The sequence below is a fragment of the Oncorhynchus tshawytscha genome, unplaced genomic scaffold (genome assembly GCF_018296145.1).
Source record: "Oncorhynchus tshawytscha isolate Ot180627B unplaced genomic scaffold, Otsh_v2.0 Un_contig_6549_pilon_pilon, whole genome shotgun sequence".
Lineage (NCBI taxonomy): Eukaryota > Metazoa > Chordata > Actinopteri > Salmoniformes > Salmonidae > Oncorhynchus > Oncorhynchus tshawytscha.
In genome coordinates this window covers 76,956-82,955 of record NW_024608814.1, presented here as the reverse complement: position 1 = coordinate 82,955, position 6,000 = coordinate 76,956, and the positions used below count along the sequence as shown (strand labels likewise).

At 46.7% G+C, this 6,000-nt stretch overlaps 1 pseudogene; it reads left to right on the top strand.

Annotated features, from left to right (window-relative positions):
- Positions 1-436: 436 nt before the first annotated feature.
- LOC112220221 overlaps positions 437-6,000 on the top strand; it is a 75,231-nt pseudogene continuing 69,667 nt past the window's right edge.

Below are 6,000 nucleotides of genomic sequence, written 5' to 3'. Positions count from 1 at the left end.
CGAACGTGTGAGTGAAAGGGTCTGACAACACGCTAGCTGAATGTGATGGCGAACGTGTGAGTGAAAGGGTCTGACAACACGCTAGCTGAATGTGATGGCGAACGTGTGAGTGAAAGGGTCTGACAACACGCTAGCTGAATGTGATGGCGAACGTGTGAGTGAAAGGGTCTGACAACACGCTAGCTGAATGTGATGGCGAACGTGTGAGTGAAAGGGTCTGACAACACGCTAGCTGAATGTGATGGCGAACGTGTGAGTGAAAGGGTCTGACAACACGCTAGCTGAATGTGATGGCGAACGTGTGAGTGAAAGGGTCTGACAACACGCTAGCTGAATGTGATGGCGAACGTGTGAGTGAAAGGGTCTGACAACACGCTAGCTGAATGTGATGGCGAACGTGTAGTGAAAGGGTCTGACAACACGCTAGCTGAATGTGATGGCGAACGTGTGAGTGAAAGTTTTTAAGCATGTGTTGATTGAGAAAATGAACAGTACATGTAGTGTTGAGCCGAGGACTGATGGAGCGTCCCATGTCTCTCCCTTTTCTTACACATCTCGCTCTCTCTTTCTGTCTCACACACACACACCTATCCCCCTGCGCGTTAACTAACTCACCCTCTCCCCATCCCGCTTTTTCCAGTTCTAATCTGATGCCGAGGCTGAAGGAGTCTCGCAGCCACGGTGATTGCTCAGCCCCAGTAGTGCTGTGGAGGCCGTGGACCTCAGCATGGAGGACGAGGTGCTCATCAAACCTGTTCACAGCTCCATCCTCGGACAGGACTACTGCTTCCAGGTGAGGAGGAGCACAGACATAGAAGGGCATGCACACACACACAGACACACGACACACACACACAGACACACACACAGACACACACACACAGACACACACACAGACACACACACACAGACACACACACAGACACACACACAGACACACACACAGACACACACAGACACACACAGACACAGACGTACATTAAAGAAATGCTTGATCCTATGCTACCGTACCTGTAGACTTCTAGTCATTGCGCTAACACTAGTTAGCATCGCAAAACTACCTCTAACTTCCTTCATACTACACACAGAGACATACAAATAGTATCCATGAGTTTATCGGACTCTGGGAAAGTATAAAATTGCAAAAATCTCACAGTATCCTTTTAGCGCTCGAACATACACACAAGCGAGAACGCACACACAGCGAATGCACACACACACACACAAGCAAACACACACACAGGCACTCAACAGCATCTAGGCCAACTACTATGTTTACAGTTTTACATTCAGCAGACGGGCTTGCCTGGTTAAATAAAAGGTACAATTTTGATTTTCAACAATTATCCAGAGCGACTTACAGGAGCAATTAGGGTAATTACCTAGCTCAAGGGCACATCGGCAGACATTCACTTCAACATTCACCCACACAAGCCACCTGGCAAGGCCCTCTTCATTAAGAGCACCCTCTCACATACACACACCACAGGAGCACTGCCTTGAGGTGAGCAGCAGTAACCATACACACACAGCAGGACCCTGGCTCTCAAACGAGCCCTGCTGGTAGTAGACACGGTGCTGAGAGGAGAGGAGAGTGACTAAGCACTCTTTGAGCTCTTTCTGTGAGCAGGTTGAGAGGTAAAATAACCAGCCACTCTCTACCATGGACTGAAGAGACTTTCACTTATCGCTATCACTCTCATCGCACAACTCTCTTTCTCTTGCTCTCATATCCTCTCTCTTGTATCCATCTGTCTTCCTCTCTTTTTATTTATGTATCTCTCTCTCATGTCCAACCACTACCGAGTGCTTTACCCAATTGCATTATTCAATGATTCCTCATTCAGCTCCATCAACCCTCTGTCAGACACCTGATCTCTCAAAACAATGATTGTGTGTGTAGTCTAATATTCATATATCAAGATACATTGATTGTACGATAGTAGTGTGTTTCCTCTTTTTAGTCTGTGTATATCTTGTATCCTGCATCGGTTGGACAGTGGGACAGTGGTCACCGTATTGTGTTTCTCTGGGTTTCAGGTCACCACCTCAACAGGAAGTAAATGTTTCTCCTGTCGATCTTCATCAGAGGGGACAAGTGGATGGAGAACCTGAGGAGAGCCGTCCACCCCAACAAGGTGAGCAGGGGTCTGAGGTCTAACGGTACAGAACGTTGCCGATAGAAATTCAACGATCAGTGTATTGGATTGATTCCAATCTTTTTGTTCAAGTACAAGACAGAAACAGAGGCTGTCTGGATTCCAATTCCATCACTCATCTTAACTCAACAAGGGGCCCAGGGAAGATAGCAAGTGACCTGATTGGAACAGAGCAGTTGAGTCAGACACTTCGACAGACGGAGAGTTAAATCATCCACACTGTCTGGTATTGTACTGTACATCTGCAGTGGTAGCACCCTAGAGAGCCAGAGACACAGAGCCGTGGGAGAACACAGTCAGAACAGTCACCAGACTTCCAAACAGAGGACCCAACACTTTTCCTTTAATCACAACAGCGCAGCAAGACGGCAGGCGGGCGGCTAACATATGGCTCCCTGCGTCAAGCCAGAAATAATGCAAATCTGACAGCGCTCTCCCGCCTACTCTATTATTATTTAACAAACTACTTTTTAATTTGAACTTTAAAAGTTTACCCAAAATCCAGAAACTCCCAAGTGATTCCATATATTGAAACTAGTTCAGTGGAGTTTTCCCTCTCCCTTCTCTCTCCCTGTAGTTCTGTACTGAAACATCGGCAAAAACAGGTCAGGTGACTCCTGACGTCCTGGATGGAGGCCTCGCAATGCTCCGTTGCCAATGAATTCATGATTCAGATAATCCGCGAAGTGTGGACAAATTCGTTATTTTATTTTTGTCAGAAGTACTATCAGTTTTAAGTCATGAAATGTGTACTTTTCAACCTAAAATATAAGCGATTATTTTATGTAGCTGACTGCCATAGTAATGGAGATGGGTAACAACCGTGCATTTGCTCCCTCGTGGGGAGACCCTCCTACGTAGAATCTCCATATGCTGGTACAATAATTACATTATAGCAATTATACACTGGAATGGTAGATGTGCAGAAGACGAATGTGCAAGTAGAGATACTGGGGTGCAAAGGAGCAAGATGCATAAATAAATACAGTATGCGGATGAGGTAGTTGGATGGGCTGTTTACAGATGGGCTATGTACAGGTGCAGTGATCTGTGAGCTGCTCTGACAGCTGGTGCTTAAAGCTAGTGAGTGAGATATGAGTCTCCAGCTTCAGTGATTTTTGCAGTTAGTTCCAGTCATTGGCAGAAGAGAACTGGGAGGAAAGGCGGCAACAGGAGGAATTGGATTTGGGGGTGACCAGTGAGATATACCTGCTGGAGCGCGTGCTACCGGTGGGTGCTGCTATGGTGACCAGTGAGCTGAGATAAGTCGGGGCTTTACCTAGCAGAGACTTGTAGATGACCTGGACCCAGTGGGTTTGGCGACGAGTATGAAGCGAGGGCCAGCCAACGAGAGCATACAGGTCACAGTGGTGGGTAGTGTATGGGGCTTTGGTGACAAAATGGATGGCACTGTGATAGACTGCATCCAATTTGTTGAGTAGCGTGTTGGAGGCTATTTTATAAATGACATCGCCGAAGTCGAGGATCGGTAGGGTATGTTTGGCAGCATGAGTGAAGGATGCTTTGTTGCGAAATAGGAAGCAGATTCTAGATTTAATTTTGGATTGGAGATGCTTAATGTGAGTCTGGAAGGAGAGTTTACAGTCTAGCCAGACACCTAGGTATTTGTAGTTGTCCACATATTCTAAGTCAGAACCGTCCAGCATCACTGGAGTGGCGGGCAGGTGCGGGCAGTGATCAGTTGTTGAGCATGCATTTAGTTTTACTTGCATTTAAGAGCAGTTGGAGGCCACGGAAAGACAGTTGTACAGCATTGAAGCCCGTCTGGAGGTTAGTTAACACAGTGTCCAAAGAAGTGCCAGAAGTATACAGAATGGTGTCGTCTGCGTAGAGGTGGATCAGAGAATCACCAGCAGCAAGAGCGACATCATTGATGTATACAGAGAAGAGAGTCGGCCCGAGAATTGAACCCTGTGGCACCCCCATAGAGACTGACAGAAGTCCGGACAACAGGACCTCCGATTTGACACATTGAACTCAATCAGAGAAGTAGTTGGTGAACCAGACGAGGCAGTCATTTGAGAAACCAAGGCTGTTGAGTCTGCCAATAAGAATGTGGTGATTGACAGAGTCAAAAGCCTTGGCCAGGTCGATGAATTCGGCAGCACAGTAATGTCTCTTATCGATGGCGGTTATGATATCGTTTAGGACCTTGAGCGTGGCTGAGGTGCAACCATGGCCAGCTCTGAAACCGGATTGCATAGCGGAGAAGGTACGGTGGGGTATAGGTCTGTAGCAGTTAGGGTTTAGAGTGTCTCCCCCTTTGAAGAGGGGGATGACCGCGGCAGCTTTCAATCTTTGGGAATCTCAGACGATAGGAAAGAGAGGTTGAACAGGCTAGTAGTAGGGGTTGCAACAATTTCGGCTGATCATTTTAAAAAGTGAGGCTCAGATTGTCTAACCCGGCTGATTTGTAGGGGTACAGATTTTGCAGCTCTTTCAGGACATCAGCTATCTGGATTTGGGTGAAGGAGAAATGGAAGAGGCTTGGGCGAGTTGCTGTGGGGAGTGCAGGGCTGTTGACTGGGGTAGAGGTAGCCAGGTGGAAAGCATGGCCAGCCGTAGAAAAATGATTATTGAAATTCTCAATTATAGTGGATTTCAAATCGAATCAAATCAAATGTATTTATATAGCCCTTCGTACATCAGCTGATATCTCAAAGTGCTGTACAGAAACCCAGCCTAAAACCCCAAACAGCAAGCAATGCAGGTGTAGAAGCACGTGGTGACATTATCTGTGGTGACAGTGTTTCCTAGCCTCAGTGCAGTGGGCAGCTGGGAAGAGGTGCTCTTATTCTCCATGGACTTTACAGTGTCCCAGAACTTTTTGAGTTTTTTGAGCTACAGAATGCAAATTTCTGCTTGAAAAAGATAGCCTTAACTTTCCTAACTGCCTGTGTATATTGGTTCCTAACTTCCCTGAAAAGTTGCATATCACGGGGGCTATTCGATGCTAATGCAGAACGCCACAGGATGTTTTTGTGCTGGTCAAGGGCAGTCAGGTCTGGAGAGAACCAAGTACTATATCTGTTCCTGGTTCAACATTTTTGAAAGGGGCATACTAATTTAAGATGGTGAGGTTGGCACTTTTAAAGAATGACCAGGCATCCTCTACTGACGGGATGAGGTCAATATCCTTCCAGGATACCCGTGCCAGGTTGATTTAGAAAGGCCTGCTCGCTGAAGTGTTTTAGGGAGCGTTTGACAGTGATGAGGGGTGGTCGTTTTACTGCAGGCAATAAGGCAGTGATCGCTGAAATATTTGTTGAAAACAGCAGAGGTATATTTGGAGGGCAAGTTGATTAGGATGATACTGTATCTATGAGGGTGGGAAGCATCTCCCAGTTTAGGTCACCTAGCAGCTCGAGCTCTGAAGATAGATGGGGGGCAATCAGTTCACATATGGTGTCCAGGGCACAGCTGGGAGCAGAGGGTGTTCTATAGCAAGCTGCAACAGTGAGAGACTTGTTTTTGGAGAGGTGGATTTTTTAAAGTAGAAGCTTGAATTGTTTGGGTACAGACCTGGATAGTAAGACAGAACTCTGCAGGCTATCTCTGCAGTAGATTGCAACACCGCCCCCTTTGGCAGTTCTATCTTGTCAGAAAATGTTATAGTTAGGGATGGAAATTTCAGGGTCAGGATTCAGACACGGCTAGGACATCCGGGTTGGCAGAGTGTGCTAGGGCAGTGAATAAAACAAACTTAGGGAGGAGACTTCTAATGTTAACATGCATGAAACCAAGGCTTTTACGGTTACAGAAGTCAACAAATGATAGCGCCTGGGGAATGGGAGTGGAGGTAGGCATTGCAGGGCCTGGA